The sequence below is a fragment of the Bos javanicus genome, chromosome 8, assembly GCF_032452875.1.
Source record: "Bos javanicus breed banteng chromosome 8, ARS-OSU_banteng_1.0, whole genome shotgun sequence".
Taxonomy (NCBI): domain Eukaryota; kingdom Metazoa; phylum Chordata; class Mammalia; order Artiodactyla; family Bovidae; genus Bos; species Bos javanicus.
Genome location: NC_083875.1, coordinates 10,348,342 through 10,364,564, shown reverse-complemented (window position 1 = coordinate 10,364,564; position 16,223 = coordinate 10,348,342). Strand labels below are relative to the sequence as shown.

General features: G+C 37.1%; 1 protein-coding gene across 11 annotated transcripts in view; it reads left to right on the top strand.

Annotated features, from left to right (window-relative positions):
* Positions 1–16,223, top strand: part of HMBOX1 (homeobox containing 1) — a 195,041-nt gene that overhangs the window by 47,227 nt on the left and 131,591 nt on the right. The window contains exon 2 of one of the 11 annotated variants that reach the window (XM_061426814.1): positions 13,431–13,510. The exons of the other annotated variants lie outside the window; for them this stretch is intronic. The gene's annotated coding sequence lies outside the window, so the exon portion shown is untranslated. The remainder of the gene's footprint in view (positions 1–13,430; positions 13,511–16,223) is intronic. 11 annotated transcript variants of the gene reach the window in all.

Below are 16,223 nucleotides of genomic sequence, written 5' to 3'. Positions count from 1 at the left end.
AACATTCGAAAATCAGTCAGTGTGATTCACCATATTAACAGGCTAAACTGAAAGAACAGTGTCATGGTGGTTTAGTTGTAAGTCATGTCTGACTCTTGTGACCCCATGGACTGTAGCCCGCCAGGCTCCTCTGTCAGTGGGATTCTCCAGGCAAGAATACTGGAGTGGATTGCCATTTCTTTCTCCAGGAGATCTTCCTGACACAGGAATTGAACCCAGGTCTCCTGCATTGCAGGCAGATCATTTCAATAGATGGAGAAAAATACCATTCATGAAACAAAAAGCCAAACTCGGCAAACAAATAATAAAACAAACTTCTTTTTTTTTTTTTTTTTAAAACAAACTTCTTTAAACTGATAAAAACCTAAAACTAGCATTATACTCACTTGTGAGGACTGAGTGCTCTCCTCCTATGACTGGGAACAAAGCAAGAGTTTCTGCCCTTGTGCTTTGCTCAACAATGTACTAGAGTTCCTAGGCCATATGTTAAGGTAGGAAACGGAAAGGCTGATAGATTAAAAAACAAAAACAAAAAACTGTCATTATTCACAGGCAACCTGATTGTGTTTGTAGAAAATGCTGTGGAATTGAATTTTTTTTTTAAGCCCCTAGAACTATTAAATCAGTTTAGCCAAATCACAGGGCGTATGGTCAATATACAGAAATCATTTTTAGTTTTGTATACCCTTATCTATTGGAGAAGGAAATGGCAACCCACTCCAGTGTTCTTGCCTGGAAAATCCCATGGACGGAGAAGCCTGGTAGGCTGCAGTCCATGGGGTCGCACAGAGTCAGACACAACTGAAGCGACTTAGCAGCAGCATACCCTTATCTGGTATTAGCAGTGAACATTGAAAAGTCAAAGGTCAATAACAGTGCCATTTATGATAATATCAAAAAATGTAATACTTTAGAATGAATAATGTACAAGACCACATTTTTTATTATAATGCTGAAAACCACAGAGCATTGCTCATATACATTAAAGAAGACCTAAATAAATGGAGATGTATAATATGTTCATGGATCAGAAGACTCCGTTTTAAACTTTCATTTCTCCCCAGATTGATCCATAGATTCAACACAGTCTTAAAATCCTAGGAGGCTTTTTTGTAGAAGTTGACAAATTGGGTCTATAATTTATATGGAAATTTAGAAGACCTCTCAGACCCATTAGAAAAAAGAACAGCAAAACTGGAGGAATTGCACTATTTGATTTTAAGACTTACCGTAAAGTTACCGTAATCAAAACAGTGTGGTATTAGCCTAAGAATATATCAGTTGAACAGAGTTTAGAAATACCCACACATTTATGGTCAGTGGATTTTTTACAAAGATGCCAAGGCAATTCATTGGGTAAACAGTACTGGAGAACTGTTTATAATAGCCAAAGCATGGAAGCAGCCTTCATGTCCGTTGCCAGATGAATAGATAAAGAAGATGTGGTACATATATACAGTGGAATATTGTTGTTGTTTAGTTGCTAAGTCGTGTCCTACTCTTTTGTGACCCCATGGATTGTAGCCCTCCAGGCTCCTCCATCCATGGGATTACTCAGGCAAAAATACTGGAGTGGGTTGCTATTTCCTTTTAAAGGGGATCTTCCTAATCCAGGGATTGAACCCATGTCTACTGCACTGGTGGAGAAGGCAATGGCACCCCACTCCAGTACTCTTCCCTGGAAAATCCCATGGATGGCAGAGCCTGGTAGGCTGCAGTCCATGGGGTCACTAAGAGTCGGACACAACTGAGCGACTTCACTTTCACTTTTCACTTTCATGCACTGGAGAAGGCAATGGCAACCCACTCCAGTGTTCTTGCCTGGAGAATCCCAGGGACAGGAGAGCCTGATGGGCTGCGTCTATGGGGTCGCACAGAGTCGGACACGACTGAAGTGACTTAGCAGCAGCAGCTACTGCATTGGCAGGTGGATTCTTTACCACTGAGCCACCAGGAAAGACCACAATGGAATATTACTGAGCCATTAAAAAGAATGAAATAATGCCATTTGCAGCCAATGGACCTCAAGATTGTCATACTGAGTGAGGTAGGTCAGAGAAAGACAAATATGGTATGGTATTGCTTATATACAGAATCTAAAAATAAAGATACAAATGAACTTATTTACAAAACAAACAGATTCACAGATTTAGGGAATGAATTTATGGTTACAGGGGTGTGGAGGGTAAGGGAAAGGATAGCTAGGGAGCTTGGGATGGATATGTACACATTGCTGTACTTAAAATGGATAACCATCAAGGACTTACTGTATAGCATAGGGAACTCTGTTCAGTATTATGTAACAACCTAAATGGGAAGAGGATGAAAAAGCATAGATCCGTGTCTACGTATAACTGAATTACTTTGCCATACACTTGAAGTTTAGTGAGGGACAGGGAAGCCTGGCATGCTGCAGTCCATGGGGTTGCAAAGAGTTGGACATGACTAAGCAACTAAGCAACAACAACACTTGAAACTAACACAACATTGTTAATCACTTATCCTCCAATATAAAATAAAAAGTTTATAAAAATGGTGCTGGAGAAATTGTATATACTGATGGGGTAGGACTGAAGGGAGGAGAGCAGGGGAGAGACCTTGACCCTTGTCTCATATCATATCCAGAAATAACTTGAATGGGATATAGTCCTTAACCTAAGTGCTGAGACTTAAAAACATCTGGAAGAAACATAAGAGAAAATGTTAATTCGCAGAGGCAGCATTTCTTCGAGAAGACCCAACAAGCGTGAATGATAATAGAATGAATATTGATAAGTTCACTACATAAAATTTAAAACTTTCTTTGAAAGGGGTGATTAAAGAGCAGCAGTATCATATTACAAACAGATGTAATTTGTATTTTTATTTTGCAATCTCTTACTACAGTGTAGTGTAGAACAGAGTGCTGAGTTTAAAGTCAGTAATTTTCTCATTTGTAATCCTAACTCTGACATTTGTCAAAGATATAGTTTACTAAATTACTTAGTGTTAACATTTTCAGAGCCTTGGTTTTCCTTCCTTTTCTCTTTTGTGAAATAGTCATATGAATGCTTACCTTATGGGATTACAGTGATGGTCAAAAACAGGAATAAAAATATAAGAGTGCTGTTGCTGTTCTTCGTGTGTCATTACTGTTACACACGTTGTTGATCCTTCACTTCTCCACTCCTAAAATGGTACATGTGAAAGAACCTCCCTTCCACACATAACCAGCTATAATCAGCTTTTAGGGAAAGTCTGAAAGTTTTTAATGTTTCAGTAGATATTTAAATAGATCTCCAGTTTATCCTTCTGATCCTTGTTGATGATGGAAATCAAAGTAGGTATAGTGACATTATTTTCATTTTCTTTTAAGAGAACTGCTCACACTACTTTTTGTAGTTTTATGCCAAACCAGTCCTTTTTACTAGTAATATTTTAATGAACAATTGAAAAACATTTCCTAAATGTGTAGAGATACTAATAACTATGTCACTTATTATATGAATAGCTATTGTAACATTTAAATATATACTGTGTATTATATACTTAAACTGTAAAACAGTAGAATCAATTAGTCATTAGTGTACTTTCTGCTTGGAAGCTTTTTCCATGTAGTTTTTTAGCATAGTAGGTTCAGCTATCCTTTAAAACGTGCAGTTATACTTGCAGTTATATACTGTGAGGAATGAAGGATAGTTAAGTGGTTCCCAAGAACATATCAGGTACTTTGAGCTAAAAAGAGAATAATTTCATGTCAAACAGGATAAACTCCATTGCTTCACAAATCCACTTGGCTTTGGCACAGAGAAAATGAGTTTTTTAATATCTGAAAGTTAGATTGTAGAGCTTCATCCATGACTCACTCGTCCATTATAAGTTTAAACTTTCTATATTACAGACGTGTAGACCCTCTCTCTGTAAAGGACCACTGAATCCAAGGGTTAAAAAATAACAGCAACCACAGCCGCTTTCAAAAAGGCCAAATTAAGGGATTTGAAGGCAAGAGAAATAGAAAATGTTACTATCATTCTGCTTTTTAAAAGTACAAGATTGTTTTTCATTTTATATCAGGGTAGATAAGACAAGATATGAGACAGTGGTATGGAAGAGATCAAAAGGAAAAAAACCACTGTCTTTTTTTCTGTGTTCTGTATTTCTATTTTCCTGTTTAGTTGTTGGTCAACTATGTTCGCCATCACCCAAGCTATTCCACTGGGACAAGATGAGAAAAATGAATATAAGATGGGTGGTAAAAGATGGTACAGCGGAGGTAGAAAAACATTTATAAACTGGTTCTGGGAGGTTCAAAGCGGGTGTCGATACTTCTATACAGATTTCCAAAGTTCTTTGGATTGTGCTAATAAGTTATTGTTTTTTTATCCATACTCATTGAAATTCTGTTTTTCTCCTTAGCAGTTAATCATTATTCCTAACCTCTATTCTTTTTGACTTTATGTTACTTTTAACTCTAAGGAAGATTATTCTTATATATACAACATTATCATTTACTAGACTACTTACTTACCATAGGTCAGATGGCTTCATAAGCCACAGGCACCCAAGTCCTTGGGTTAGTCTATGAGAGACGAAATCTTATTCATGGCTCCCACTCAGGTTCTTGGATCAATCTCTTTGTGATATGGAATCTTCTTATTAATGGCTTTGAACTTTTCTATTTAGAGAAAGTCCTTTCTATTTATGAAAATAGAGTAAAGCCCAACAGATTTTCTTGAATACAATCTAGTGATGATATCTTTTGGTATTGCTAAAACATAAATCTTTGAGACTGGAGACCTGTCTCCCATAATACTTATCTTCCATTAATACTTTGCACCATTAATACTTTGCACAAGAGTAGAGGCTTAATATATGTTAATAAAAGTAAGAGTATTATGTGCATCATTTAGAGTCCTCCATGTATTGGAAAAGGAAAAGAGGAATAAATATGTTTGATGACTAAGAACAGCATAGATTTTCAAAGTGAGATCATCAAAAATTTTCTTGAAGACACCTTGTGGGAGAAAATTGAAAAACGACTTTAAAACATTAGAAAGTGCTATTTGAAGGTAAAGCATGTCTCCCCTTATTCATTTTTGTTCCTTAATATATTGTGCTACTTATTTTTTTCCCTCCCTCTTTCTCCCAGCCCTTATCCACAGCTGCTTTTTTTAAAATACTTGAGTTATTAGGTCTTATCAGGGGTGCCTCATTTGAATCTCTGTCTCTGTGTATCATATTCTCTTTCTCTGAGAAGATTACTGGCCTATTACATTACTTTCATTTATTTAAAGCCAGGATAACTGGCTTTTGCCTCAAGGTATCATAGAGTTCTTATGTGTCTAACATCCCAAGCCTAGTTAGTTCCCCATATTTCATGAAACAGACTTTGATGGCTGTTCCACATGCTAGTGATCGAGTATCTCTAATGTTATAAAGAAAGAGCACTGTTGAAATGTGACCTTGCACAAGTCAGCCTCATTCATCTGCAAAATGGAGAGAATTAATATGTGTCCTTGAACCTAATATGGTTTGTTGTGAGTAAAGATTAAACCAAGCTTTGTAAAAAGCTACAGGACCTCTACAGCTTTAAGATGTTCTGGGGATGATATTTCTAAAGTACCACGTAGGAAAGATTGCATTAAAATAAAATATTCACACACTGTGAAGCAGCAAGGGGTACCTTTTCAGTCTCATTTCTCTATCTGTAGTAGTCTCTTTATCCTCTGTCTGTAGAAATTCAATCCACCTCTAAAAGCCTAGGGCAAATGTCACCACCTTCGAAAATTTTTTCTTTATGTTCTAAATTAAAAGTGATGTCACCCTCCTAGAATTCAATAACTTGGCAGTTTTGGTTTTTTTCCCCCCACCATTGTTTAAAGTCTTTATTGAATTTGTTAGTGTTGCCTTTGTTTCACATTTTGGTTTCTTGGCTTCCAGGCATATGGATCTTAGCTCCCTGACCAGGGTTCGAACCCCTACCCTCTGTATTCGAAGGCAGAGTCTTAACCACTGGACCATCAGGGGAAGTCCCATTTTGGCAGCTTTTTAATGGATGTAGCAGTTCCCTTATTTTCTCATTATTGGCCACTCGCCCCCTATACCTGAGAGAACCATCTAGATATTATAAAACAATGATTAGACTAGACCTGTGGTCTCTCCAGCCTTAATGTGTCTGAGCTCACATGGGGGATTCTGATCTCACTCACTCTTGGAAGTTGGGGGTCAGAACTTCTGCTTCAACCACACTTTTCTTCCTTTAATCTCTTGCATTTTACATGCCCCCTCCCACAGTAGGTCTTTGCGCATGATGTTGCCTTTGCCAAGAATTAGTGTTTCTTTCTTTGTCTTTATGATGCTTATCCTTCAGATGTGAGCTTTATCATTAATTCATAGTAAATTCTTTTCTTGGTCAGCTTTCCCACATTGTATGTTCTCATAGCCCTGGATACCCCATCATAGCACTTGTCACAAATGAAGCTTTGCCATTTATCTTTATAATCATTTAAATAATGACTCACTGAATTGGCAGCTCCACGAGGGTAGACACTATGTATGTTCCTGTTCTTTCTTACATTCCTATTGCCTGTATAAATGCCTATAGTTTCTGGAACATAGTTGTCCTCTAAACTATTTGAATATATAGATGCATAATAGTCTACAAACACCCTTTGACACAGACGCTCTAGACCCTTGCATTCGATCCTTGATTTATAATTGATTTGTAAATTCTCTCTTAACCTTTCTTTGTCTTGGTGTCTAAAACTGAATGAAACCTGTGTTGCCTTCCTCACAGGGTATGGTGAGCATCAAATGAGAAATGTGAAGATATTTTGAAAAGTATAAAGTGCTATTTGAATATAAAGTTACATTAAATAGCTAGTAATGTGAGAGACACTGTCATGGATATAGAATATATTACATGGGCCTTGTTATTTGTTCTGTAACAATAGTAGTTGCGTTTTGAGATGGAGTTTAATCTTATGTATTGGATTTCTTATCTTAGAAATTCTCTCTTCACTATCCATTGTTTAGGGTAGTGAGTATCATTTATTTCCTCTTTTGAAAAGCATATGACCCCAAATTGCCTAACATTGGCCTTCAAATTCACTTTTTTTTTAATGGTTCAGTAAGCCCTATTATGTTAGTACAAACCGCATCTTTTACAAATGGCTTATCTCTGTATTTATAATTACTTAATGCTGTGTGCTATGAGGCATAACAGGATTGCATATGTTACTTTAACTCTGGACAAAATGGAATAGGAAAGCATCAGTTAAATGAATTGATAATCTGTTGTATTTTCGGAACAGGACAAGATAGCCTCTTTTTTTTTAAACAAACTTTCTGGTTATTCCATAATTTTCTTAAACTATATTTATGTTTAAGAAATCTCTGTTTTCTGTTCCCAGTTCTTCCCCCTTCACCCTTTTAAATTTCTCTAATTTTTCTTCTTTTTTACTTCAACAGTCTGGGTTGCAGGGGGAAAAAAAAACCTGGCTGTTAATCAAGAACATGATCTCATTGCTTTCAATGGCTTAGAAAAGAAACATTTTAAAGCAGTTGAAAGATTTCACTTTGGAAAGTAGGTACTGCATAACTAAGTGTGTTGGTTCCCAGCAGAGCCTTGAGTAATCTCTTTCCAGCCATCCTCATATTTTTTTCTCTTCTACTTCCTGTTCAGTGAGCAAGTGCCTAAGTTAATTAAAAAAAAAAAAAAAGAATCCGTAAGACTTCTCTTTAGGAGTTCTTGCCAGAGTATTGTTTTCTGTTCCTTAACTGGTCCACGTATATTTTTATCCTTTTGTGTCATGATTATTTCCCAACTTCATCACTTATATAGAGATGGAGTTAATTTTTAGTTTCCCTCCTTACTCATACAAGCCCCCAGCCCTCTTCAGAGTTCCCTTAAGTGTATCTGGGAGCCCTTGAGTGGAACATAACATGTATCCGTTAAGTGAATATTATTGTCCTACAGCCTCCTTGGGAAGTCCGTCCCCTCCAACCCACCCTAATGTGGAACCTTGTCGCTGCCCTGATGTTGCGTCCTCGTGAGGGACAGCAGCCATGCCAGGACTGCTGTCTCTGGGGCCGGCAGAGCAGCGGTCTTCAAGTGCTCAGAGGAATGGGCTGAACTGGAGCCACCTTCCCCCATCCCCAGCTCTGTACCACACTCTGTCTGCAAGTCCCAGTGTAGCAAGAGCTTGTGCTCACAGCTTCACAGTCTCTGTTGAAAAGGTGTCTTATCTTTTGAATCTACCCTTTTACTCTTTCTGGGCTCAAAACCAGTTCAGAGAGCCAAATAAAAAAAAAAGACACCATGCCATTTCTTCCATTGTTCTTATTTCATCTCACTTGCCTTCTCTCTTTCTTCTCCCCCCTCAGCCTCCTCTAGGTTCCCACTGACATTTCCATTCATGAATTAAAAGGCAAAATACCATCTATAGAGAGAGGTCCCTGACTCACTAGTTCTGGTAGTTGCTGAGTTCATAATCATACTTGGAATCAGCTCAGCCTACCTGTTACATTCTTAAAAGCGTTTTTCAATAGATATCCACATACCTGCTACAAAATTCATAAGATAGAAAAATATAATGAAAATTCTTCCTAGCACCTCCATCTTTCAGTTATCAGGTTCCTATCCTGTAGAAAATCAGTGTTCCAGTTTCCTCTGTATTCCTCCAGAACTCCTTATGCAAGTATAAACAAATGTATAGGTAGTTCCTTATATATTCTTTCCTACTTTGCTCTTCTTTTCTCCCTCCTCCTCCTCCTTCACAAATGACATATATGCCATGCTCTTCCTTGTTCTTTTCACTTGGAGGCTGTTTCATGTTTGCATATAAGGGGTTTCTTATGGCTGCATTGTGTGATTATACCATAATTTATCTATTCCCCTAATGGTGTACATTTAGCTTGTTTCTAATCTTTTCCTATTAGAAATAATACTGTAAAAAATAGCACTGAACATAATTTAGTTTGCTCGCTCATGTATATCTGTAGGGTAGACTTCCTAGAACTGAGATCGCAAGGTTAATGGTTATACAGTTTGGAACCTGTGACATTTTCAGTTATTAAATTCTGAGGAGGTTGTTTGTTCTGTTTCTGATTTCTGACTTATATTCTAGAATCTGCCTTCTAGCTTTATCACCTATTTGTTGATTGCTCAGGCAGTGTGCAGGCAACATAATTAAGTGGTCCAGATGTAAGGAAAACAAATAGATTTGTTTTTGTTTTCAGACTTTTCATAGAGATATAAGAATAAAGAATTATTTTTTCTATCATGACACAAACTGCAGTATGAGCTGGGTCATAAACAGCAGCTGATATTTAGTGTCTAGAGGTGACCAGGCCAGTGGTCACCGGGAGCGTACGAGTCTGATACAAGAAGGGGAGATCAGTTCCAGCCAATTGTTGGCACAGGAGGGATTATGAACTAAGGGTGACTCGGAGGGTGATAGATGCAGCAATTTTTTTTTCTATAAAAGTAAAAACTTGGATATTTATATTCAGTCTCCTGACTTTTAAATACCAGATAGACCAAATAAACATGCATCCACGGGATTGATCCATCACCCTAAGCCTCCAGTTTATGCCCCCAGCTGTTGTGCATATAGAGGCAGCTTCTTGGTCTGTTTCTCTAACTCTGACCTCCATGTATTCTAGTTCCTCATCTGCTGTCAGCCAGGTTCTGTCTCTAGCATCCATTGATTCCTAAAGATTCAGTTCTGCATATCATCATTGTCCATGTTCTTAACTATTTAGACTTTCCTTCACTCTTGATGTTTTCCAGTCATAACATACAGAATCAAGAGATTTAAATATCATATATATATTCATTTAGTCACAATATCTTATGACTTGCAACAAGTGTTTTCTATTTTAGAGGTGTAGACTTTAAGAATTTTAGCTGCCAGAAGCAGAACATAATGATATTTATTATGTTCTCTTTATGATTTCTACCAGGATTCTTTTTAGATTTTGGTCATTATTTGAAGGGGCAGGGGAAACACAATCATAGATATGTGATTTATCTTTAATAAGAAGTATTAAAGCTTATTAGCAAGAAAGCTTTTTCTCTCTGAAATCAGTTATGACTTTCTTTGGATGTGGTTTATCTGTGAGGTACTGAAAGAGTATCTAAGAGATACTGAGAGAACCAAAAAAGTCTCCAGACTTTGCATCATGATTCCCATCAGATTCTAAACTTAGTTGGTAGATAATTACTGTTTCTTTATTCCACTTTTCAGAATTTCCACTAGAGAGAGGTATATGGTTGTCAGCATCACATCTTCCTTCCCTCCTGTCACTTTCTTCCACCCTGCCCCCAACGTGCATTCACCATTCCTTTAAGATGTTGAGAAACTACTGCCTTTGATACCTGTTCTCAAATAAAGTCATTTATTCATAGTTAGAGTAATTAAAAGGTTAGGGGTGTGTGTGTGCTGAGTCGTGTTTGACTCTTTTCGACCCCATGTAGCCCGCCAGGCTCCTTTGTCCATGGGATTCTCCAGGCAAGAATACTGGAGTGGGTTGCCAGTTCCTCCTCCAGCGATCTTCCCAGCCCAGGGATCAAACTCACATCTGCATTGGCAGGCAGATTCTTTACCACTAGCACCACCTTACAGGCACTGTTAAGAAAAACAAAACTGAATTGTGGGATAAAACTTGGGATAGGGAGTCCTTGCGGTTACTTGGGGGGAACAAGCCTTGTCCAAGCAGTTCTTGGCAGAGAGCTGTCTGCCAAATTGGGATTTCTGTGTACTCATGAAACCACTTTCTCATCATAGTTTAGTTTTCCAAGTAAATTCCCATATTAGAAAGCAAGTACTCTCAATACCAGCCTTTGCATTGCTTTTCTGCTACTCACCTTAAATCATTTTTCCCCTCAGGTGTAATAACCTTTATGAAAGATTGCTGCTTCAGACTTACAAAGGAACACGGAGGCTAACATTTCTGGGTGCCTCCATAAGGAACCTTTTTTTTTTGGTATCCTGTTGAGTCCTCGTAGTGACTCTTTGAAGTAAATGACATGGTCCGCAGTTTGCCAAGGAGGAAACCAGAGTTTAACAGGATAAGACATTTGTACAAGGTCAAACTACTAACAAGGGGTAGAACCTGGGATTTCAAACACAAAGCAGTCATGGTCCAAATCTCTTACTGTGTACTCCTCTGTCCTACTCCCAGTTGGGTGTTTTGTTTTTTTTTTTTTTTGCACCTTAGAAAAATTAACTTAACTATGTGTAACAAGAATAAGGATGGAGCCAGAGAAGGCAGTTGGAAACCATGGCATTAATCCAGCAGAAGGAGGAAGTCTCAAGGAAGATACAGAAGGTCACAGATAAAAGAACCTACTAAGGAGGTTAATTAACATTAATTTGGTTTAGCTTGTACTTGTATTTTATTTTAGTTCTCCTTGTAAAGAGTGGATTTTTCTAGCTATAAACTTCAGTTTAAAATGACAGCCTATCAATTATATTACTATCTTGATGTTATCTAACATGATATCTGGGAATATGGCAAAAAGTATAACTGTAGAATTTTAAGACTGAATCATTTTCTACCTTTCATAGAGATTATCTTTAATATGAAAGAGCTTGGTAAGTATTTTAAGATTTTTTATTTATATATTAACTCATATGAAAAGGCGTAATAAGGAGCATGGGATACAGAGTCAGCACATTTTTTGATGCTGGTTAAACATAAAAGAATTTAAAACAGATCTGAGTCTGGAAATTATTCTAAAGATTGAAGAAGTCTTACCACCTATAATTAGACATAGATCTGTAGTATAGAGGGTGCGTTTTGAAAGCTGATTGTATTCAGAAGGATATAGTAAGTAATTTACAATATTAATACTATTTCCATGGTACATTATACATTATGCTTCTCCATATAGTTGGAGAACTCCTGAACTTTACATAGGTATCTGAGGAAAATAATTCAGAATAAGGGGTTTGAAATACATGAAGACTTTAGCAGATAAAACTGAGATAAGCCATTATGAATCTGGAGTGGAATACATAATCATGCTGGGATGACCAGATCATGGGGAAAACATGAAGGAAAAAAGAAATAGAGAAAATAGGATGGTTGTCTGAAGCCTGAGGGTTTTGGTTTTTGTTTTTTGCTTTAATTTTTATTTTATGTAGGAGAATAGTTGATTCACGGTGTTGTGTTTCAGGTATACAGCAAAGTGACTCAGTTATACATATACATGTATCTATTCTTTTTCAAATTTTTTCCCATATAGGTTGTTATAGAATACTGAGCAGTGTTCCCTGTGTTATACTGTAGGTCGTTGTTGATTTTCTGTTATAAATATTAGCAGAGTATACCTGTCAACCCCAAACTCCCTAACTATCCCTCCTCCCTACCCTTCCTCCCTGGTAACCAGAAGTTCATTCTGTGAACTTGTTTCTAATTTGTAAATAAGCTCATTTGTATCATTTTTTTAGGCTCAGACAGTAAAGCGTCTGTCTACAATGCAGGAGACCTGGGTTCGATCCCTGGGTCAGGAAGATCCCCTGGAGAAGGAAATGGCAATCCACTCCAGTACTATTGCCTGGAAAATCCCATGGACAGAGGAGCCTGGTAGGCTATAGTCCATGGGGTCGCAAAGAGTCGGACACGACTGAGCGACTTCACTTATTTACTTCACTCACTTTAGATTCTGCATGTAAACATCATATGATACTTGTCTTTGACTTCACTTAGCATGATGATGTCTAAGACCATTCATTTGCTGCAAATGGCAGTATTTTCTTTTTAATGGCTGAGTAATGTTCTACTGAGTATGTATACTACACCTCCTTTATCCTTTCATCTGTTGATGGATGTTTTAGGTTGTTTCCATGGTTTTGGTTATTGTAAACAATGCTGCAGCAAACCCTCGGCTGTATATATTTTTTCGAATCATGTTTTTCCTCCAGGTGTATGCCCAGGAATGGGATTGCTAGATCATTTGGTTGATGATTTGGTTGCTCTATTTTTAGTTTCTTATGGAACTTCCATACTGTTCTTCATAGTAGCTTTACCAGTTTACATTCCCACCAACAGTATAGGAAGGTTCCCCTTTCTTCACATCCTCTCGAGCATTTATTGTTGGTTGATTTTTTTGATGATGGGCATTCTTACTGGTGTGAGGTGATAACCTCATTGTAGTTTTAATTTGCATTTCTTTAATAATTAATGATGTTAAGCATTTTTTCATGTGCCTGTTGGCTGGCTGTATGTCTTTGAAGAATTATCTCTTTAGGTCTTTTGCCCTCTTTTTGATTGGATTGTTTAGGGTTTTGTGTTTTGTTTTTTGTTTTTTGGATATTGAGCCACATTAGCTGTTTGTAAATTTTGAAGACTAATCCCTCGTCAGTCACATTGTTAGTAAATATTTTCTTCCATCCTGTGGGTTGTCTTCATTTTTTTAAAAATGATTTCCTTTGCTTTCCAAGCCCCAGGTTTTCAAAGGCAGAAGTATGAGAAAGTTGCGTGCTCCCCAGCTCAGGTGCAGAGCCTGTCCTCATGACTTGAGGTATGTTTTTGTCTGTTCAGTCAGACGATACAAAATGTGAGGGCCTAACAATGGTAGACTGTGGAAAAATGTAAAAAATAAAAGAAACTTGTCCTTGGGATGCTTACGTATTATAAGTAGTGAATAAAGTATAGATAGGCTCCCTGAAATTTGTTTGACCATAGCTTTTACTTGGAAACAATCTGATTGACTGTCTTCCTATTTTGAATTATATATTAGCATACCTCCTGAGATACAAGAGATAAAGCATGTCCTCACCTCTCTGCAGTGGGAAACATGAATTCCCTTGTCCTCAGCCTTCTTCATCCCCTTTTCAGCACTCACCTCCTAGTAAATTGACAAGGGTATGCTTCAAAGCTAGTCATTTACAGAAGTAGTTGATAATGCTCTCAGAAGTATAATTTAATGGATGCTGGGAATGTCCAAAAATAACATCTCTCTGGCAACCTGTTGATGTTAGAAATTCTACTGTTAGCAATTCATGATAAGTTTCCTATTAAGTTGAGTCATCCCTAGGCTATTGATTCAACCCCAGTCTAAGTAAGTAATATTTCATATTTTTAACAGAAATTTTCAGTTACAGATTCCTCTTTGATCTTGTCCTCCCAGTAACCCCCAGTTTCCATGTTCTACTATGCTATCCTTTGCCCATTTAACTCTGGCCACACTGTCCTTGGTGCTATTCTTTGAACATAGTAGACAATTTCTGTGTCAAGGTCTTGACCTTAAATATCCTTTCTCCTATATCTACATGGCTTTCTTCCTATTTAAAAATTATAATCCTGAATTCGTTCCCAGCTTTATTTTTCTCTATTGTATTTATCATGATCTGAATACTATATGATTGACTCTTTTTTAAAATTTGTCTTTTACCACAGAAATGTAAGGTTTTATGTGAACACAGTTTTATTTTGTTCACTGCTGTACTTTTCAGTGCCTAGCGTATACTAGGTGCTCAGTAGGTATTTGGTAAAAGCATAAATGAATGAATGCAAAACCCTGCAGTATTGAGGCATAAAAGAAGTTCCTCTGGGGAAAGTGTCTAACAAACACTTCTTAAGATAGTATTTCCCAAAATATGTTAAATTTGATTTCTCCTTCTGTAAGAAATACTTGCCTAAGTCCCACTATGGGACAACTTCTGTTTGCACACTTGTCATAATTCTGAATTCTTAACAAAACTTTTAAGTGACATACATTTAAATAGACCCTGAGTTTCTGAATGACTGATGGGAATATTTGCTTTTATTTGTTGGTAAATTTGTGTAAGCAGTAATCTGGGCATCAGGGTTTCTGGCTCCAATTATCAGATTTTTTTTTTCCCCCTCTGTAAGCTGAGGTATTTAGGAAAGATTGTTAACATCAATTCCAGTTTAATATAAGATTTTATGAGTCACTTTATTCTAGCTTAATGAAGTATCTTACTTCAATTCCATTGTTATTTCATTTATTAAACCTGAGAAAACTGCTGAGATAGGGGAAATGCAAAATGGTAAGGAAGATATTGGATCATCCAGAAATGCAGAATCACAAGTTACTGTTCTGGAAATTATCAGTGTGTTAATATAATCTTCCTGCAGAAGAGAATAGAGGCTTCAAAGGCACATGAAAGTTTGAGCAATAGATGGGAGCATCTGGATTGGTTCTGTGAGTAAATTGTTATATTTTAACGTCGAGATATTCTAGATGTATGCCAATAGGAATGTTTTTTATGTATGTCTTTGTTTTGGTCCAGGGGATATTTGAATGGTAGTCACACAGACTTTAAAATTTATTTATAATGATGACAGGAGACTCTTGCCGTTCAAATCGCTGTTTTCCTGTGGTAGTGAACTCTGGAGAACTGTCTTGGCCTATTCAACATGGAACTGTTGGACTGCTGAGTTCTCCATCCAGTATTGTTAGCTCCCTAAGGGACATCAACAGTCCTAACAGAGTTTGGCTCCAAGGACACTGAATGTCGATTGTAAACCAATGACAGAATATCTCTTTGGGAACATTAATATTACTTACCCTGCTATCAAGAGCAGAGCTCTGTTTTTGTATCTTTAGCATTTGCTTATCCTTTGGCCTATAGGACATATTCAGTGTTTAATAAATGCTTATTAGTTTTCTTGGAAAATGATCCAATTACATTAATTTTTAATTTAGTAACATCTTTTTGCTGTTAATTTCAAGGATCAGGACTGTTAAGATTATTTTGTTTGAAGAGACTTGAAAATAGACATTTTCAACCATTTCTTAACTAAGCAAAGATTTATTTACTGTTTATACCTTGGCAGTAGGAGTAGTGTTAGTCACTCAGCCGCATCTGACTCTTTGCAACCCCAGGGAAGCCCCACAACTCAGTAGGAGCTGGAACTACAGCAGTTGATAAATAATCCTTGCTCTTAAGAAGCTCACATTTTAGGAGAGAGACAGATTTGTATATGAATTATAATGTAATATGGCAGAAATATATTTGTGGTACCCTACTAGCAGAGAGTTTTGCAAAAGTTTGCTGTCTTATAAGAGTCTCTGAAATTGGTGGAAAGGAAAGGCGGAAGGAAGCATTCATTTTTTTGCAGGGCTATGGGAACTCCTTGGCTGGCACAAGTACTTACTAGGTAAAGGAGGACATTACTTTTAGAGAGAAGACTAGTTTGAGAATATTTATGAATTGTTTTGACCAATGTCTATTATATGAGTTCCCTTGAAGTAGACATATCTTATT